Raw genomic sequence first — 19,945 nt, forward strand, 5'->3', positions numbered from 1 at the left:
TCAGCTGATCTAGGCTGGGCTTGGCTGAATGGCTCTGCTGATCTTGGTTGGGACTGGTCAGAGCTCTGGGCTGGGCTAGCTCAGGGATGCTGCATGTGTCTCTCATGTTCCTCCTGGGACTAATGATGACAGAGGCCCAGGAGCACAAGACCAGTTATATAATAAGTACATCCCATTAGCTAATAAAGTCACATGACTGCACCCCAAATCAACAGAATGAGGAAGTATACTCTTCCCATGGAAGTGAGAAAGAAGGAGGGAATATTTATAAACAGGTGAGCTTGGCTAGCTCCTTTCAAAACCAGTGATCGTGGCCAAGGGCCTGGATCACACAATTTGGCCTAGGTCTAGGTCCATAGTCCATCCTGGGGACAGAGGTTACAGTCAGATTCATCCAAAATATGTTGTCTAAGAGTGGAAGAGGAATGGTTACTCACAAGCAAGATCAGAGTTCTACTGGCCACATGAAGAGGAGATGGATGTGAGAGGGCAACCCACAATGATTATGACTTTATACAATATTTTAAACTCTGTTTCTTGAGCCTTTGGTTCTAGATAGTATCCCCTAACATCATACTCATGAGTTCTCCTTCAGCCCACATCTCCCACTTCTATCACCTTGATAGAAGAAAGAAAAACTAGGTAATTAATAAAGGTGTCTGGGTGTGAGTAGTGAGGTTCTCTGCCACTGGCTAGACGTATTTCCTCAATTAGCATCTCTCTCTCAAGGTGGAGACTGACTGTGTACATGGGTGGTCATGTCAACGACAAACTGTCCTTTAGGGTATTAGCATAGGGAATCATGCAGATGGTGTTGTTTGCCCCTCAAAACACCAAACACAGAGGGCTTCACTGTGGAACACCAAATCCCAAACAAAAAGCCTTAGTTCTGCCCAGGTAGCAATCTTATTTTCTTCATAGGGGAGATCTTGGGGAGCCAGTGAAGTTTCCAAATTTTCTCTTGCCAGCCTATTTGCACATACGGAAAGACGAATAAGGATGAGAAAGGCCAAATGGTACACCTGCTCTCAGAACAACCTTGATTTGGGCTCCTTTTCCAATCCTGAGCTCAAAATGTGTTAATGCTCAGTGTGGAGATTCCCCAAGTCTTCTTTGCAAAGAATATCTCTGTCCTTTCTATAGCCTTCTCCTGAGTAAATCTGGGATGCTGCTTTCTCTGTTTTGCTTCATCCCTCAATTCTATTCACTTCCTTTCCATCTTACAGAAAATTATCAAATCTCAGCTGACAGTCCTCTTTTCATCTCCAACATGGTTTTCAATGCATTCCCTTTGCTGACTCTTCAGCAGAATTTTGAGAGTATAGGTAAATGCATGTGTTCAGTCTTGAACACACACACATATAATATTGTGGATAGATAGAATTTTTAAGACAAAATTGAATCTTGCCAATTTTGCCACTGGTTTGATTGAATACTGTTCTTTAAGTATCTCAAAAGTTGTTTGTCAAAGTTGCTCTGGGAAAATGGGAGATTCCTTTTGCTCCTTTTTTGTCTTTTGGATAAAATTAAGAGGATTTGGGCTTGTTGTGCTACCCAAATGAACAAATGAGTCAGATTTCAAGTTCAGGGATGATACGATCTATTACATAGAAATAGGATTGAGATAGTGTTGAAAAGCAGGAAAGGTACCCATGAAAATCAATATCCTCTGGAGGTTAAAGGCTTGCTGTTATTTGTCTGTTTGTTTGTTTTTAAAGACTTTAGTTATTTATTCACGAGAGACACAATGTGAGAGAGAGAGAGAGAGAGAGTGAGAGAGAGAGACAGACAGAGAGGCAGAGATACAGGCAGAGGGTGAAGCAGACTCCGTGCAGGGAGCCCAACTTGGGACTCGATCCCAGATCTCCAGGATCAGGCCCTGGACTGAAGGCGGCACTAGACCACTGAGCCACCCAGGCTGCTCTGTTTGTTTTTAATCAATTTTAAGCCATGCTTTATAAAACTAGAGCTTTCTCTTCAAGTCCTGAGGGTAGTTGGTGAGGAAGGGTAGCAAGGAAGCTGGAATAAGAGTGAGTAAATGACACAGAAAGGAAAGGACAGTCTTATGTTGGATCTAAAATCTAGCAGATTACTAGGACTATGTATAAATTTACTATATGCCAATAATATTCAGAATATCTAGGTTTACTGATGATGGCTAAAACATACAGAGATTAAGAGGAAGGGTTTTTGCCTGGTGGGCTTCACATTAAAGAGATGTACATCATTAAGATAGACACTTTCCAGGAGAGAATGATGACTCACACGGGGATGACTTAAATGGCATCTGGTTTCCATTTTCTTTGTTTCTTCTCTTGGACTCCATTCAGAGGCACTTCCTTCCAGCTGGAGCTTTTAATGGCATAATGTGAAGGCAAGATCCACAGAAGTGGGTTTAGAGGAGGGACTTGAAGGAGAAAATGCAGATCGTCAGGGGAGACTATGGAAAATTACACCCAGATGGGAGGTAACAGAGAATGTACACACATCCAGACTAAAATGTACCGATTAAAGTATTTAGGGAAATGCAAAGGAGTATATGATTTTTAATATGAGATCACAAAAATTGGTACTGAATAAGAAGTCAGAGTGATAGAGTCCTGATTGTAATTAGTAGCACATTAATGCAATTTCTGTTTCCAGCCTGGGAAAAGATGTCGGCTTTCTTTATTTAAATGAATGTAGCCTAGCATTGCTTGTGGTTTTGCTATGATCTATTTGTTCTACACACTAACTCCATTCATGGTGGTGATACCCTCCTTCCTACTTCATAGCTGGAGAAGCACTATTGAGCCTTGCCTGGTGTTCCAAAATGGTCTGGGATGAACATAGAGCTGTCATCTGGGTTGAGGGATTGGACTGTGTTGTTATAATAACCAGCAACCCATCAGAGCCCATACAAGACTGGAGGGGTGGAGCAAGCAATTGGTTTCCCAGCATAAGCACTCCTTCTCGTGTTTCCCCCCTCTTAATCCATCAGCAACAAGAAGGAAGCCCATTTCTCTCTCTCTCTTTTTAAATATTTTATTTATTTATTCATGAGAGACAGAGAGAAAGAGAGAGAGAAAGAGAGAGAGAGAGAGAGAGAGGTAGAGACATAGGCAGTGGGAGAAGCGGACTCCTCGCAGGGAGCCCAATGTGGGACCCCATCCCTGACCCCAGGAGCGCGCCCTGAGCCTAAGGCAGATACTCAACCACTGAGCCACCCAGGCATCCCATCCATTTCTCTTTTAAAGATGAGAATCTATTATATTCTACACCTTTCTTTTTTACATTGTGTTCCTTTCAAGCAAATATCACCTCATATGAGTGATCTGCCCTTTTCCCTATGCCAAAAAGCCCTTGGGAGTGGTCATATTAATGGAAGTAGATGGTAATGGAAATAGGAGCCATACAATGGCTCTGTTCTAGACACCATGGTGGGTAGAGCTGATTCAAACTGAGAACAAGTCAAAGATTAATTATTGGACACTTTTTGAAGACATGACATTGTCCAGGTGTCTGTGGAAATATGGACAATAGGGTTAACAGAGATTACTTTTGACAGTGGGGTTGGGAGAAAGGAGTACAAATTACAGAATATTGGTCAAAGGAGAATATGGAATGTGTGTGAAGGATTCTTTGCCTCATTGATGTAGGTAAATCCAGAGGCAGTGCGGTCTTTCCTTGTAGGCCAGGGGTCCACAAATTCAGATGCCAAACCAACCAGGCAGACACCATAAATATGTGAATCTAGCCAGGTGTAAGGCAGCTGGGAATGATAGAACTGGTGATAAACTGAGGGCATGCCCCACCAAAAGTCTTTCTATATCATAATAAAAGTTCAGAGTCAAACAATTCAAGTCATTGCCTGCAAATCTTCTCTGCCATCCAAGGGTCTCCCTGTGACACTAAGTTTAGACCCAAATACCTCTTCCACCTCAGAGAGAGACCCAAGCTTTCTTCTAATGACACAATCACATCTGCGTAACTAACAGATTCTTCTGGAGTTGACTCTCCAGAACTGTGATAGAGGTAGGCCTCAAAGACAAATATACTTTTGCTCTCTGGAAGATCAGATTCTTTAAAAGTCAGTTTCATTAGCCTCCACAGGGCATTCTATCACGTGTGGGCCACGAAACCAGCAGTGAAAAAGCTAGCAGAACTGGCTGTGTCTGTCATTGCTCCAGGGATGTTTCTGGAATTTAAGGGCTGCTGCAGGCAGATGAGAAAGAGGAATGCCACTGTTTCACATGTTGGACTCCTGAGTAAGATCTTGTCTGAAAAAAGAAAGACCTTTGAATATTTTTACCATGCAGATGAGCAAACTCCATCCACCTCTTCAGAGAAGGATGTAGCTGTGATACCCTGTCTTGGTGTTCCTTCCGATGTTCCTGTGATGGAAAACTCTTCTGCTCTCCTTTGCTCACTACAGTCAACTCAGAACACTTCACTCCTGGTCACCATATATGTAGGCATTTTTCCCACACCAAACAACTCTCTAATTCTTGGCAGAGACTGACTGAATGACTCACAAATTTAAATCAATTCTGACCCAAAGGTGAAGGGTCCAGTCCCACAAGACTGCTTTCACTTCAGATGGCAATCTCAAGGGCAGGCTGTCACCTGTACTTCTGACTGGCCAGCTATGAATGAGGGTTCCTTTGACCTCCTCCTCAAGTTTGATAATTTGCAATAATTTAGGGAAACATTACTTATTTTTTTAAAAGATTTTTATCTATTTATTCATAGAGACACACAGAGAGAGGCAGAGGAAGAAGCAGGCTCTATGCAGGGAGCCCGACGTGGGACTCGATCCTGGGTCTCCAGGATCACACTCCAGGCTGCAGGTGGCACTAAACCACTGTGCCACCAGGGCTGCCCTGTTTACTGGTTTATATAAAAGGTATAGCAGGAGGGAAGAGATGCATAGAACAACGTATGGGGGAAGGAGCATGGAGCTTCCAGGCCCTCTCCAGGTATGCCAATGCTTCCAGCACTGCTAAGTATTCACCAACCTAGAACCTCATCAAGTCTTGTTCAAGAGTTTTTATAGTTTAATTTCCAGCCCTCTAATCATTTGGTCCTTCTGGTGACCAGCCTCATTTTGAGGCTATCTAGAGGCCCCACCTTAAGTCACCTTATTAGCATAAACTCAGGTGTGCTGAAAAGGACTTGTATGAATGACAAAAGATGCTCATATCACTTAGGAAATCCCAAGGCTTTAGGAACTCTGTGCCAGGAACCAGGGACAAGGACTAAATATATTTCTTATACTACCTCACTTCCACTCAGAGATCTTCCCCTTTGGCATTGCAAAGACTTATCCATGCCCATCCGATCCCACTCCAGTAAATACCGTGCCTCAGGTGTAGCTGCTCAATAAGGATAACTAACTGAAATAAAGTCACTTCAGTCCTAATTAAATTAATAGCTGACTGTAAAATTTTCCAGAGTTGAAGAAAAGACAATCCTGGAATTGAATGGTCTCTACAAGTACACTAATAGGATTAAAGAGAAAATAATAAATCCTTACACAGTAAAACTACAGAACACAGAAGAAAAGGGGAAAAACTTACAAAACCTAAATTAGAATTTAATCCCTGCACAAAATATCTGAATTCTCTCCTTTAATAAGCAAACCAATCATCACGTATTTAGGTTATATTAATTCAGAATGGTGTAAGTCTTGCATTTTGAATACTTTAGTATTCTCCAACATCTTTTTACTACTAGGGAATTTAGGTAGACCTTTGAAAATTTGAAAATAGACTTTCTTCTTGTTCCTTCTGTTATGTTTGGGACAGCCTGTGTTCTGTGAAAGGAGGTCTCAGCCCTTGGATTCCCCAAGACAGGATTTATGAGGGATCTGTGCTCAAATAAAGACAGCCAGAAGGAAAGTAGCAAGCACAAAGCAGTTTGTTAAAGCAAAGGTCCACTCTCAAGGTGGGAGAGTGTGCAGATTTCTGTGAGATGAACCAGCTCTGTGGTTGTTTTGGGGTTGGATACTACAGGGACTCTCTGGGCTAGGAGGAACTGTGACTGAGCAGTAAAGTGGTCTTTTGTGGAGGCTGCTTCCGATCATTTGGGGGATACCTCCAACAGGCTGGGAGGGAGGATTTTTGCCCCTACAAGATTTGTACAAGAACCATCATGGCAGCCTTTCTTCATGGAGGGAATGTGGCTGTACCCACAGGGCACATACATTATAATGAGTCTAGGGGTTACCCTGGGCAGAGGTGGAAGAGGAGAGCGCATGCTCAGTATCTGCGACTCTTGATCTGTTTGCCTCTAGGTCTTGGAAGCCACAAGGTCAGGATGTTGTGCTCCTGGGCTTTTAATGTGTAGCTTACTTCTCACAGTCCTTGCATCCAGCTCATGTCTCTATCATGCCCCCTTCAAGGACTTGGGACTCTGCCTCTGAGTGTTCCTTCCACTGCTCACGTCTGGCTTCTATCCAATACTTCTTTTGCTTTAACTCAGTGATTCTCAAACTCCAGTGTACACAGGGGTATTTTGCATAGGGTTGGACTGCCACCACCAATCAATATAAAAAGAGGATTTTGAGTCTATGAGATCCTCACCTGATATCTAGGTAGCTGTGATAGCCCTTACCTCCCCTCCTACACACACGCCCACAGGACACACACACCTGCCCACTACCCACCTACATGCACACGCGCGCGCGCGCACACACACACACACACACACACACACACAGCTGACTGGTGAATTAAACTGTGTTTGCTTTCTGTATGTTTTTCACTTTCTCTTCATTTCAAACATGTAGTCAGGCTTGTTATTTCTTGCTTGAGGCAAGAAAAGAGAAAGCCTGCTTTTCAAAGAATGAGTTAAGAAGACCAGGGAAGGAGGACAGACTCATGGCCACCATGAGCTATGGGGGTCTGCAGACACAGTGCAGTTATGCAACACTGCTTGGGGTGGGGGTGGGGGTGTATGTACCCAGAAGTGGGCTAGACCCCTGGAGCAGGTCTCCTCACTTCCCCAGAGAACCTCACCCTACATGTGGCCTGGAAGCAACAGAAGTGGAATCTGGCTGGGTCACCTACACTGGGGACAATTGCTATCTCAACACTAACCAGTGCAGACAGATGACAAGTACTGGAGGAGTCTTCCCAATGCTTCTACACTGCGTAAGACCAGACTTTTGTAGAATCTCTGTGTGTGGGGTGTGGGAGCTGTCCCAGCATGGCTGGGTTAAATTTCCTGCCAGCTTGGTGGGCTGGTTACTCAGAATCCAAATTTAATTTGATGTAAGGAAATCTAAAATATTCATGTTTCTTGAACACATGAATTTATAGACTGAGATTTGCATCTATTTTAAGTATTTGTTGAATGCCTTGCTGATGGGAAGGATTCCCTGACAGCTACCAGAGATCTATCTCTGCCAGCTTGGGGTGGATATGCACCATGCGCTGAGCAAAAGGAGCGAGGAGAGTTGTGCTCAGGCAGCAGTAGGAGGCCATAAAAGATGAGCCACACCAGTTTCCGTCTTTCCAAGGCCTTGTTGTAGATTGCTTACCTTGTGCCCTTTTCCATCTCTGCCAATATTTGGGGGGGAGGGGGGTTGTTAAAATACACATATTCAAAAACAAATCAACAAACAACTTCACTCTAGCAAATCATTTTATTAGGCTCAAGATGAGTTCCTGCCTGCAAAGCTCTCAAATGCCAGAAAATGTGGGCCGGGCAGCCGCCTACTTCCCATCCCAGTCACGCTGCTTAGGGTTCGCTTGAATGGCTAATTACTGGTCACCTCACCTTCTTGTCAAAGCTGGAAGATTATACTTAACGCGCAACGTAAGCCGTCCCCTGGACCTCACTTGTTTGGACTGGCAATCACGTCTTCTGTTCGCTTCCCTACTTACCTTAAGTTTTAGTAATTGCCCTCTGGGCTCAAAAGAGCATCCCACTAGGCCATTGAAATGTTGAACAGCCCCCTGACATGGGGAAATGTTTATCTGCACTCAGAGAAAGAACTAGGACAAATATGTGCAGCTTTGGTTCATGACAGGATGCAGATTTCTTATGAGCAATTTCCTAACCTTCAGCTTAGTAATAACTATAATCAACTTGGCACGTTGAGGGTTGGTTAGAAGTGTCATTAGGCAGTAACTAGAAACTTCCAAGATGGTAAACAAGTCAAAATGGAGATCTTTTGCACAATGTAAACATAATGCCCAGTGTTCCCTTGGGCTTTGCAAAATGCACGAATACTTTCTCTATCTTTGTAGGAGCAAGAAAGATACAGCCCTTTGTCTAGCTCTTTCCCAATTCTTCCTGCTGTGGGATACCTAAAGATGACCTTACTCAACCTTGGACACACCTTTCCAGGGTGCGTTTGGATGATCTATTAGGTCTTCTTCCAATGGGTGAGAGACTCAAACTGTGTCCATTTTGGGGCCACTTCAAAACTCTGACTCTAACAAGATATTGATGGAGTCATCAAAGAGAAACCAGGCACACTTTATCAGGAAAATTAAAAGTCTCTGAGCTCAAATAGCCCTAATATTATCACTCCCAACTGCTAGCCATGAGACATTTGACTTGAGACAAATATACATCTAGGCCTCTCCTGTAGGATAAGGATTCCAATGTCCTCTGGACTTACTGTGTTCTTTTCTGCTTTGAGTCCTTACATGTATCATTTCATCTGCCTGCCTAGACAATTCTTACTCATGTTTAATATCTCATTGCAAATATGATTATCTAAAAAAAGCCATTCCTGATATGAGCCCATATTCTGTAAGACCTCATTACATGATCTCCCACTCAAAGCTCCCTTGTCCTATTTCTTCCCAACACATAAGAGGATCATAATGAAGTCACTTTGTGTGTAATCTGTCTCCACTGGTGGAATATGAGTTCCATGGAGGTAAGAAGTGTTTATCTGGCTTACAGTGGCATCCCAAGCTCCTTGCACACAGCCTAAGTCACAGCAGCTGTTCAAAAAACAGTTGTTGAATGAATGGATATCGATTTGTCTCCTGCGTTTGGTGGCAGGGCTTGTGGGGTAATGCCTCCAACAGAGTCTGCACTTAGAAGCAGTGAAATCGATTCATTTTAGCTTTCTTTCTCCTTCCTCTGTTCCACTGGAGTTTGACAGATGCATTCATCTGCAAACTCCAGGTTGGTCATATCCTGCTGAAAAGCCATAATTTTAGAGCTGGTGAGTAGCAGGATCACTACCTTATGGCCCCTCATGCTACAGACCTGACAGCTGAAGTCAGAAGATTAGTCGTTAATTGTCAGGTCACATAATCTATTTGATGTCATGTTCAGCAAGGGGTGTCAATCTTCTGCTTCTTGGTCTGTAGCTCTAGCCTCCTTCTCACACTCAGTATGTACTGTACTTTACTTTCTTAATCTTCAAACTTTTCTCAAGCTCTTGCCCAGCCAGAGGCATTCAGTAGATTATCCAAGTGGCAACCTGACAGAGGTCTGGTCTGGTTGAAGCTTTTCACAAGAAAAAAAAAAAAAAAACCTTGTTAAATTGAACATATATTAACCATTCACTGAAAGTAAAATAATCTAAGAAATTTGCTTTAAATCTAAAAAAAAAAAAAGTGTGATTCATTTGCCACAGGTAGGGCACCTATAATGAAAAAAAGAAATATGTTTTTATGTTTTATTTTCCAAATCCAATGAGAAGCTTAGTGTTTTCTTCTTTTGTTTTATGATTCATCAGAATTTAGATGGTAACACTTTCAAATTAATTCATTGCATGAGTCAATGCAAAAAGTGATCAAAATTGTGGGTTTTCTTAATTCTGATGCCCTTGACCTTTGACAATTTATGGGTAATTTGGAAGGAGTGGAAGCTAACTGTGAAGTTTTGATTATTTTATTTTAACCGGTTAGATGACTGAGTACCAGAAAGTTGTTGAAGATATTTACCAAACTCCCATATAAAACTCCTGGGAATTCATGAGCATCCTGAGAAAATCAATTTATTAGGCCTCACAGAGAAACTGGACTTATTTTCCACTGTGGCCTGGCCTACACTTTATGTAATCAGAAATTCTGAAGAAGTACAGAACTATTTGAGAAAATGAAATCACTCTTTCGGAAGCAATTCACCCATTTTGGTGCTATGAATCATGCTTTAAGCTTCTTTGCTTGCTTTTGATGCTTAAACACGGAAGGTTCCCGAATGATCAAGGATCTGTCATAGCAGTATCCTTCAGTTTCAGTCTTTGGGCAATGTCTGTGTTTGCATGGCTCTGTGACAGTACACTTTATTTTGTTGACACTGAGGCCCATCATCCACAGTATAAACCTGACTGAGTGCCCCCTCAGTTCTCAAAAATATTGAGTTCCCCAAACAGCAGTAGTCTCTTGGATCTCATCATTCAGTAACTTTAGGTTAAAAACTATGTTTTTATGTGATGAAATTTTGTGAAATTACATTCTTTATACACTTTAAAATTATTCATAAAGTTCATTTTAACTTTTGCCATTTGAATACAAAAAATAACAATCATAAAAGTAAGAAACATCTAGAAAAGCACATAGAAAAAATCCATCATCTTAGCACACAACAGACGTGCACAGCCAATATTTTTTGTATATATTTCCTATGTCTATAAGTATATATGGGTGTGAAGATTTTTATATGTATGTTTTGTGTGTATATGCATGTGTGTGTTAAAATGATAGAACCTATTGTTTTATAAACTTGTATTTTAAACTTTGCAGATTGATTGATTTGAGATAGAGTACATGTGAACGGGGAGGGGTGAAGGGGAAAGAGGGAGGGCAGAGGGGGAGGCAGAGGGACAAGCAGACTCCCTGCTGAACACAGAGCCTGACATGAGGCTCAATCTCAGGACCCTGAGATCATGATCTGAGCTGAAATCAAGAGTTGTCGGACACTTAATCAACTGAGCCACCCTAGCGCTCCTGTATTTTAAACTTTATAATATATTAACGTATTTTATGATGGTAATGATTATTATTGGTAATTATTACTACTGTGTGCCAGGCTCAGTGCTAAGATGTATTCTTCATAGTAACCCTAGGAGATACTATTGCCACTCATTTTACATGTGAGGAAACAGACAATTAAAGGGGGCTAAGTGCTGCTTGAAGTCATGAAGCAAATAGTTGGTGGAATCAGAAGATGGCTCATTCCAGAATCTGTGATTTAACATTACACGATACCACTTTCCTTCTCCAGACATTAAATATTCTTATATCATAAGTTTTTATTAACACTATGTTTCTTAGAGCAATTTAAAGTTCATAGCAAAATTGAGGGAGAAGTTGCAGAGATTTCCCATGTACCTCCTGCCTCCAAACAGATATTCCTCCCCAACTATTAACATCCCCCACCGGAGTGGTACATTTGTAACACTTGATAACCCTATGTTGACATAATATTATCAAAGTTCATAGTTGACCTTAGGGTTCATTCTTGGTGTTGCATGTTCCATGGGTTTGGACCATAATGACATTATCCATCATTATGATATCATGCAGAGTATTTTCACTATTCTAAAAATCCTCTGTGCTCTGCCTGTTTTACCCCTTCCCACCCCTTTCTATCATATTTTAGTGGGTATATGCTGTATTGTAATACTTATGAGCCTATTATTATTTTTATTATTTATATATGATACTTCCAGTTTTCTAGTAGTGTAAATGACACTGTGATGAATATCCTTTTCAATAAACGTTTGCCCATATCTTTGGTGAAGTTCCGCCAAATGCTGACCTGGAAATAAGGACCTGAGCACCAGTCGCTTATTTGGGAGTGATTCAGGAAGGGTGAAAAAATCAGTAAGGAGAGTGAGAAGGGAAGGGAAGAAAGTCAATACAGGTGGGGTGTCAATGAGCAGGTTACCACCATGGGCAGCCAGGCTCAATTCCACTGTGACCTTTGGGGTCTAGAAAGAACTCTCCTCACAGTTGTCCCAAGTGACAATGAGGAATCCTTAACTTCTGGGTATCATTAGTTGAGTCCTACTTGGAACTTTTCTCCAGCCTCCTGTGTAATCTGGCACGCTTCCGTACCCAGAAAGACCGCAGGCAGAGTGTGGCCAGTGCTGGCAGCTGGAAACCAGGTGGTGTGCACAGGAGGGACATGGACAGGCACTGACCACATCTGCTACAGCATATATCTATGATATTTTCCTTCTGGATAAACTTAGGATATCTTAGGATATCCTTGCCAAATTGACCCACAGAAATGTTGTACCAATTTATACATACCTTCTGTGCTACAACCAATGTTGGGTCCGCCATGCTTAGTCAGGTCTGCATCTACTTTTCATGTATAAAAAGTTAGCGTGTTTGCATTTTCAATTTATTAACATGGAAAGTTTTAACTGTTTATATACTTTCATCTGTAGTTCGGTTCCCTTAATGGACTCAAATTTTTCATGTATAATTTTTTAAACTATTAAACATTTTTGTTAGTATATTATGTTAATATATACTAAGGCAGGGATCAGAGAGATGGCCTATGTTTCTCATGCTGATTTGAAATTCCACTTTACTAAGTTCTTATGTAACAGATCAATTAATTGAAAAAAACACATTAATGGATTTTTCGATTGATTTGTATTTTCTTATTTTTACTGGTATCCATGTTCAGAATACTTTTTAATTTTAATGTATATAATATATACTAATCTTAATATATGTGATTAATTTTAATTCACTTATTAATTTTAATGCTACTCACAATACTTATTAACTTTAAAATTCATATTTCCTTTATTCATATTAATTTCTGACCATATTATATTCATATTACTATTGCAATATCCAGGCTGCCCATTGTATACCCACCCTTGCCTATATTCTGGCACAGATGTACAACAATCCTCGTGATTGTTCTCTAACTTCTTGCCCTCTTTAGCATTCCAACCTTTGAGTCACACTCTTAACGTCAACGAGAGAGAAAACATTACTTTATCTTGAATTTTTATTATAAATGTAACTTGAACAGGATTTTGAAATTGTCTTGTCTCTGCACGAGGCAACACTCTCTTCAGTGGGATACGCTATTTGATTATAAAATAAAATTCTAGAAATTGGTACAAGTTGAATCAACCACCAGAGACTCCTTATGTTTTCACAACTGCAGTATCAGTAGCATAAGAATGGAAATTGCCTGTAAGTGTTCAAGCTTCGACAATATGCCTTTTCTGATTTTGTAGCTACATGGGGGAAGTGAGCCAGAACTAGGGCACACAGCATTATAAGCTGCCTGTTGCCTAGATACCAAGCTCGCTGACTCAGTATGTGCTTGTCATGTGTTACACTTACCACTTGCCAAGTTGTGCCCCTCAAAGCCGAGTCCATGTGGTCTCACCCACCATATCAAAATGTCAAGGGGTTACTTGTTATCAGGACTTGAGAAAATTTAGTGTTCTAGGACAAGAAGCCTCCAAATGGTCTCCTGACAGTATATATATATATATATATATATATATATATATATATATATTGAAGGAATAGATCTTTTCCAGAAACATTCCTATAAATTTAGTTAGGGGTTGAATTATGCTCCACCAACCCCCCCCAAATTCATATGTTGAAGTCCTAACCCCCAGGACTTCAGAATGTGACCTTATGGGGAAACAGGGTCTCTATAGAGGTAATCAAGTTAAAATGAGATTAGAGGTAATCAAGTTAAAATGAGATTGTAAGAGTGGGCCCAAATCCTATATGACTGTAGTCCTTATTATTCTTTGGGCACAGAAACAGACATGCACAGAGAGAAGGTATCTGTGTATAAGCCAAAGAATGCCTGAGGCCATCGGAAGCTAGGACAGAGGCCTAGACTAGCTTCTGCCCTCACTTTCACAGAATGAGCCTGTGAATATGTTGATCTTGGACTGCTGACCTCCAGAATTGTGAAATAGTAAATTTCTATCGTTTAAGCCACCCAATGTGTGGTACTCTGTTACAGCAGCTCTAGCAAACTAATACCTTTTCCTGTCTTTTTTACTTCTTTGTATGCTCAAAGCATATTGGTTATACCTCTAAATGAGTTTGTCACATTTTATTGAGCTTTAAACTTTTCTAATTATTTTTGAATAGATAGTACATGCATATGGGAAAAAATTCAGAGAGAGCAGAACAGCATTAAACAGACTTAGAGTGGAAACAATTCTTGTCAGTTCCTTCCTTGCAGCACTCCACCCTCACTCCCCCAAGTGCCTTTTCAAGAGGCAACCACCATTATCTATAACTTACATCCTTGATTTCATGATCATTTTTAGTTTCATTTCCTGTTTCTTCTCACTGACCATAGGCCCTTGGGGGAAGGGATATTGCTTCCTTCTGTGTAATCTCAGCTCTCAATAAATCTGAGTTTAATGAACTGTTTAGCAACTAAGTTCAGGCAAGCAGATGCAAAAATTCAGGCTGGGTTGTAGGCTCTGATTGTGGTTAATACCTAAACATTCCTGATATTTAATCATTTATACCATTAGGATAAAGGAATATCTGAGCAAAGATTTTGCTTTGGGGTAGAACCAGGAGATAGTGAGGAACCTGGTGATGTTGCAGAGAGTGAGTGGAAAGAATTTCACTGAAGAGGAAGTGAAAACTGTGTTGCTCTGACTTCTCCTTTGCTATTCATAATGATTCCCAGTAATGGGCTTTGAATAAGAGTAACCCAGATCCTATTCGTCAATCTGAGAGGCAGTCTAACTTCCTGGTTATTGGAGCTCAGATTTTGGGGCCAAACTGTGCCTATCTTTGTAATATTAGTTGAACCACTAGTTAGGTTTGTGACATTGAACAAATGATTTAACCTCACTGTAACAAAGTTCTTCATCTGGGAAATAAAAACAATAGTATCTTCTTCTTATAATTGTTATAAGGATTAAATTGGCTAAAACCCTTAGAACCATGACTGACAAAGAGTAAGCACTATAAGTGTTGGATTTAAGATGATTTTTTAAAAAGATTTTTATTTATTTATTCATAGAGGGGGGGTGGCAGAGACACAGGCAGAAGGAGAAGCAGGCCCCATGCAGGGAGCCCGGCGTGGGACTCGATTCCAGGTCTCCAGGATCACACCCCGGGCTGCAGGCGGTGCTAAACCACTGCGCCACCAGGGCTGCCCAGTGTTGGATTTATTACTAAGTCATTCATCAATTGTCCCAGTATGGGTTTATTAGTATATCAGTTTGGATGCTTTCTGGCTCCCAGTAGCAGAAATCCAAGCAAAAAAAAGCTTACGAAATAATTTTATCATCTCTTGTAATGGGAAGTCCTGAGGGAGGCTGGTAATTCAGTAACTCCTTAACAGCATTAAAACTCAGGGCTATCTTTGAACACTAACATTTGATGGAAAAGCATGTTGACTTTTGTCTTAGTCTTGTCTCCTCATTGTCACAAAATGTATATCACGTTGGAGGAGTCATACACTGACATTACAAAATTGAGAGAGTCAGACAAGGGAGTGCCCCTCCCTCACCACATATCTCTTTTAAAGAACAAGCAAAAAACTTTTCTAGAAGTCATCAGTTTTCTCATGTCTCATTGGCCAGGATTATATCATGTGTACATGCTTAACCAATCGTCAGAGTGTAGAATGAGATTCCCATGGCCATGGGCAGAAGTCCCTTTTTCTTGAAGGACATGACCATGTGGACCAGAGCACACAAAATTAGGCTTCTGTTAGCCTAGAAAAAGGGCAGTAGATTGGCAAAAAATGTCCCTATTGTAATTAGGTTGTCTTTCAATTTCTTGGCGGAGTTGTTGAAATTTCAGTTTGTTTATTTAGTTATTCTTTTTTAAAAAAGATTTTATTTATTTATTTATTTATTTATTTATTTATTTATTTATTTATGAGAGAGAGAGAGAGACAGAGACATAGACACAGGCAGAGGGAGAAGCAGGCTCCATGCAGGGAGCACCCATATGGGACTCGATCCCGGGACTCCAGGATCATGCCTGGGGCCCAAGGCAGCGCTAAACCACTGAGCCACCCAGGGATCCCCTATTTAGTTATTCATATATATATTTTTTGCCTTAATGTGTTTTTACAGACTCAGTTAATTTGTCATGGAAAATTATACTTTTTGCCGTGTGTGTGTGTGTGTGTGTGTGTGTGTGTCACGGGGAGAGGGAGGGAGATAGGGGTAGAGTATATTCAATTTCTTCATGATAGTCTTTATTTGACTATCCTATGGGAATTTCAGACAACTTCAAAACGGAACATATTTTCCCCTAAATTGACATAACCATGAAGAAGAGGACACAGCTCTGTCCTGTAGAGTTCATAGTGCCATAGCACCAGTTAAACTGGACGTGCCATCCTTAATTTCTTTCGGTCCTGCCCTACCAACGTAACCAGCTTTTTATTAGCCATTTCCATTGCCAACCCTCCTTATCTGCTTCTTCATCCTCAAGTAAGCAGCGTCCCCTCAGACAATGCCTGTTAGTCTATATCCTGATGAGGATACACTTTACCACAGAGTTCCACCACTTACCCTCTTCCCTTCATGAAGCCCTCAGGACCACCCTGGCAAGATGTGGTCTTGCTCCATGGTCAGCTCCTTGTGTCAGTCATAAAGGGCCAAAAGTTAGCTATCATCTCTTACCTCTTCACAAACTGGTTTGGGGCCAGAGGCCTTGCTATTGGGATGACTTGGATCCAATAAACAGATATTTAGAATGGCATATAGTTGGAACTTCCATTAATTCAGACTTCCCTGCCATGAACTGATATTAAAGAAAACCACTTTCACCTCATGCAACCTTAAAAAGCAAATCATACAAAACTAGAGATTCAAAGTAGAAAGGAGGGACCTAGCATTCTTCTCTCAAGCCCACCAAGCTGAGGCCAGATTCCTGGCATGCAGCTCCATCTAGGAAATGCCCCAAGTTCTTTAACTGGAGAAGTGGGAGTCACATTTCCTCCCAGTGAGTTCACTGGCCCCGAGGGCACTGTGCAGGATGGAACCTTGTGTCTAAAAGGAGCTGGCCTTCCTGTGACAGGCCCAATTAAGCCACCAGCTGTGATCAATTATTCAAAAGGCCAATCAGGTGCAGGCAGCTGGGTAGTGTGGGGGCTGGACTGGAATCTTCCAGAAAGCTAGCAGACTCTTGGCTGCCTAAAACTTCTATTCAATTTGTATTTATGGAGCCCCTCTTAAAACTCACATGGATCTTATTGAAGCTCCTGCATCTGAGGGGTATTAGGATACTATAACAGAGGTAGCCAAGATCAGGGTTTACCCTCTGAGAAGTTGTGAAGAGGCACATTGAAGAACATTTGGTGTACCCATCCCATGTCTGTTGTCTGTGGGATGAGGAAAGGGTCCCTGTGCTCCAAAGACCAGTTGTCTATCATACTCTTTGCACTCAGGAGAAAAATCTTCTCTTAGGAAAGGACCTCAAATTCCTCTACCTTGAAGTATCACTGACTGGTGACACATTTTAGTTGCTTTTATGCAAGTCTCGCTAGATAGATATAGCCTTAAACTTTGGTTTTCAAACTATGTTCCTCAAAATAATCCAAATTCCATAGAGTTTCCACAGAGTCTGGTTTGAGGGGCAAGGTATTCCACAGTTGGACTTTTATGTAACATTTCCTTCCAGGTATTAAAAACTTGGTTTTCTAAATTTCTAAGCTGAAGATTAAAGACTTAATTTGGGGAACCAGATGACAATTGAATAGATATTTTGGAGGGTTGAGAAATTTTCTTGAAGCTTAGAAATTCCACCATATACTTTTTGCTCACTCCATCAAGCCCTGACTAAAGTTAGATCTAGAGTAGATTTGTTCTGACAGATGTCAAAGAAGCCAGCAAGATAAACTAAGATCTTGTGCTAGGAAGTCCAAATACAGACTTCTCTAATTCCTCCTCCATGGAAGCTCTGGAGAAAGGCTGGAATGTTTAAGTCAGATAGTTCAGGAAGTAAAATTAGATGCTGAACTGTACCAAGACTTTGAATTGGTTCTGTAGTTGAATCAGCCCTGGTATAACAGAAGAATGCTGTTTCAGCGTGGTTTGGATTTTAGAAGGCAGAGAAACACAATATAACTGCTTCATGCTATGAGAGCATCTATACACTGGAACCCATTCACATTTCCTATTCTGCTTTGTGGGTCTTAGTGGACAGTGTTCGTCATTCATTACTGAAAGCTGAAGATAGTAGTCTCTTAAAATCCAATTTACCATTTTATGATTAAGTACTTTTGTCACCAGAAGCATATAAAAGGTAAAAAATTCAGTATTTTGCTATTAAGTTTATTCTCTGCCCTAATTACTATGCTATGTGAGGCATAGAAAATGGAGCAAGACTCAGTCCCTGTACTCACATGCCTCATAGTCTAATGGAAACTACAGATCATAATGTAATTCTAAGAAAACTGCAAGTGGGAACATAAGGTGGAGAGCTAAATAATGGATGCAAGTCTGGAATAAGTTTTTGAGATGAGAGAATGGAGGAAAGGAAACTGTATTCAAGAAGACAGTGTTGAGGCAGAATAAATGAAAAGAGATCCTCATTTAAACCTATCCTGATGAAACTTTAGAACACCAACAATAAAATAAAGATCCCCAAATTTTCCAGGGCAGAAAATATAGGCAACTAGAAAGTCCAGGAAAAACTAAATACTTGTAAGAAAGTCATAATTCAAACAGGAAGCAAGATTGTGTATCACTAAGTACTTGGAGCTTTCTCTTTTAGGCATGTGCAATTATATCTTCTTCTTTATAGGTCCAATTACATTACTTGGGATTATGGTGAATAATCTTTATATAATCTTAATATCATTAGCATTGTTTATGGCCATGACAGAATAAGCTAGGTTGTGCTGCAAATGACCCCAAGTCTCAGTTGCTTCCAACAACAAGAGTTTATTTCTTGCTCACCTTAAATGTCCATCACAGGCCAACTGACACTCAGATATATGCTACTTCCATTTCAGTATGTCTGGAATATTGTCAGCCTCATGGCAGAGAGAAAAGAGATTTGTGATCCATGTTTCTTGACACTCTACCCAGGAATTCATCACTTTAATCCACATCTTATTGGCCAAATCACTCCTTATTTGAAAACAAAGGGTGTGTGTAATCTTCCCACAGAGAGAGACACTACAGAGATGAAACAAAAATATTTGATGAACAGTAATACAAATTCCCATAGGCCACTTTTCTATCATTCAGTTATTCAGTAACCTCCTTTCCACATGCTGAGTGTACTCCTCCATCTCCAAGAGAGACAACCAGAAGTCTCAAACAGAAACTTGGTCTTTACCTGTACTTCTAAAACAAAGACCAGTAGCTCCAGGTGATATGAGGTGGTCTCTGTATCAGATCTGGATGTAGCTCTTTTTGTTCCAAAGACACCCAGATGTCAACAGTCTCTACAAATTCTAAGATCCTCTTGGACATATGTTGTCTGGAAGAGGGTAGGATTTCTTGATTAGATGTTGATTCTACTCCCTGGGGATAGCTCCTAGACATTTTTCTCCTTAGTCCTTGGCCCTATCATTTGGGAAGACTTTTCTTTCCACTGTTCTCTTTGATTATGTCTCACAGAGAATTGTAGAACATGGTCTTCTATAGGCTGAAGAGTGTTAGTCCCCTACTTCAAGCTCAAGCAGGAAGGATGGGAGGAAAGGCAAGGGTTGTTCTAAATCTCGAACAATCTCTTTGGATCTAGACTCGTGGTTCTCCTGGTAGCACAGTGCTTTCAACTTGTAACTTATCTATTTGATTCTTGTCAAAAAATTCCTATTCTGTTTAGAAATATGTGTCTGTAGATGTTTAATTGCTAGTAGCTTGTCTCTATCTGATTTCTCTAGGAGACTCACATTCTTAATCTCTTCTTGAGCCATTTTGTCTGATTAAAAGGACTTACTAGATGCCATATTCATAGGTTAAAGTTTCCGCAAATGACATACAGCAATTTGGTTTTTGACACAAGGCTAAATGTTAGTAGGAATTTTTTTTTTTTATTCAAAGATA

The 19,945-nt window shown here is 40.7% G+C and overlaps 1 protein-coding gene across 2 annotated transcripts in view; it reads left to right on the forward strand.

Moving 5' to 3' along the window:
- Positions 1-19,945, forward strand: part of ZNF365 (zinc finger protein 365) — a 115,677-nt gene that overhangs the window by 82,909 nt on the left and 12,823 nt on the right. The window contains exon 4 of one of the 2 annotated variants that reach the window (XR_013377731.1): positions 4,732-4,958. The exons of the other annotated variant lie outside the window; for it this stretch is intronic. The gene's annotated coding sequence lies outside the window, so the exon portion shown is untranslated. The remainder of the gene's footprint in view (positions 1-4,731; positions 4,959-19,945) is intronic. 2 annotated transcript variants of the gene reach the window in all.

The sequence above is a fragment of the Canis aureus genome, chromosome 4 (assembly GCF_053574225.1).
Source record: "Canis aureus isolate CA01 chromosome 4, VMU_Caureus_v.1.0, whole genome shotgun sequence".
NCBI classification, from domain to species: Eukaryota; Metazoa; Chordata; class Mammalia; order Carnivora; family Canidae; genus Canis; species Canis aureus.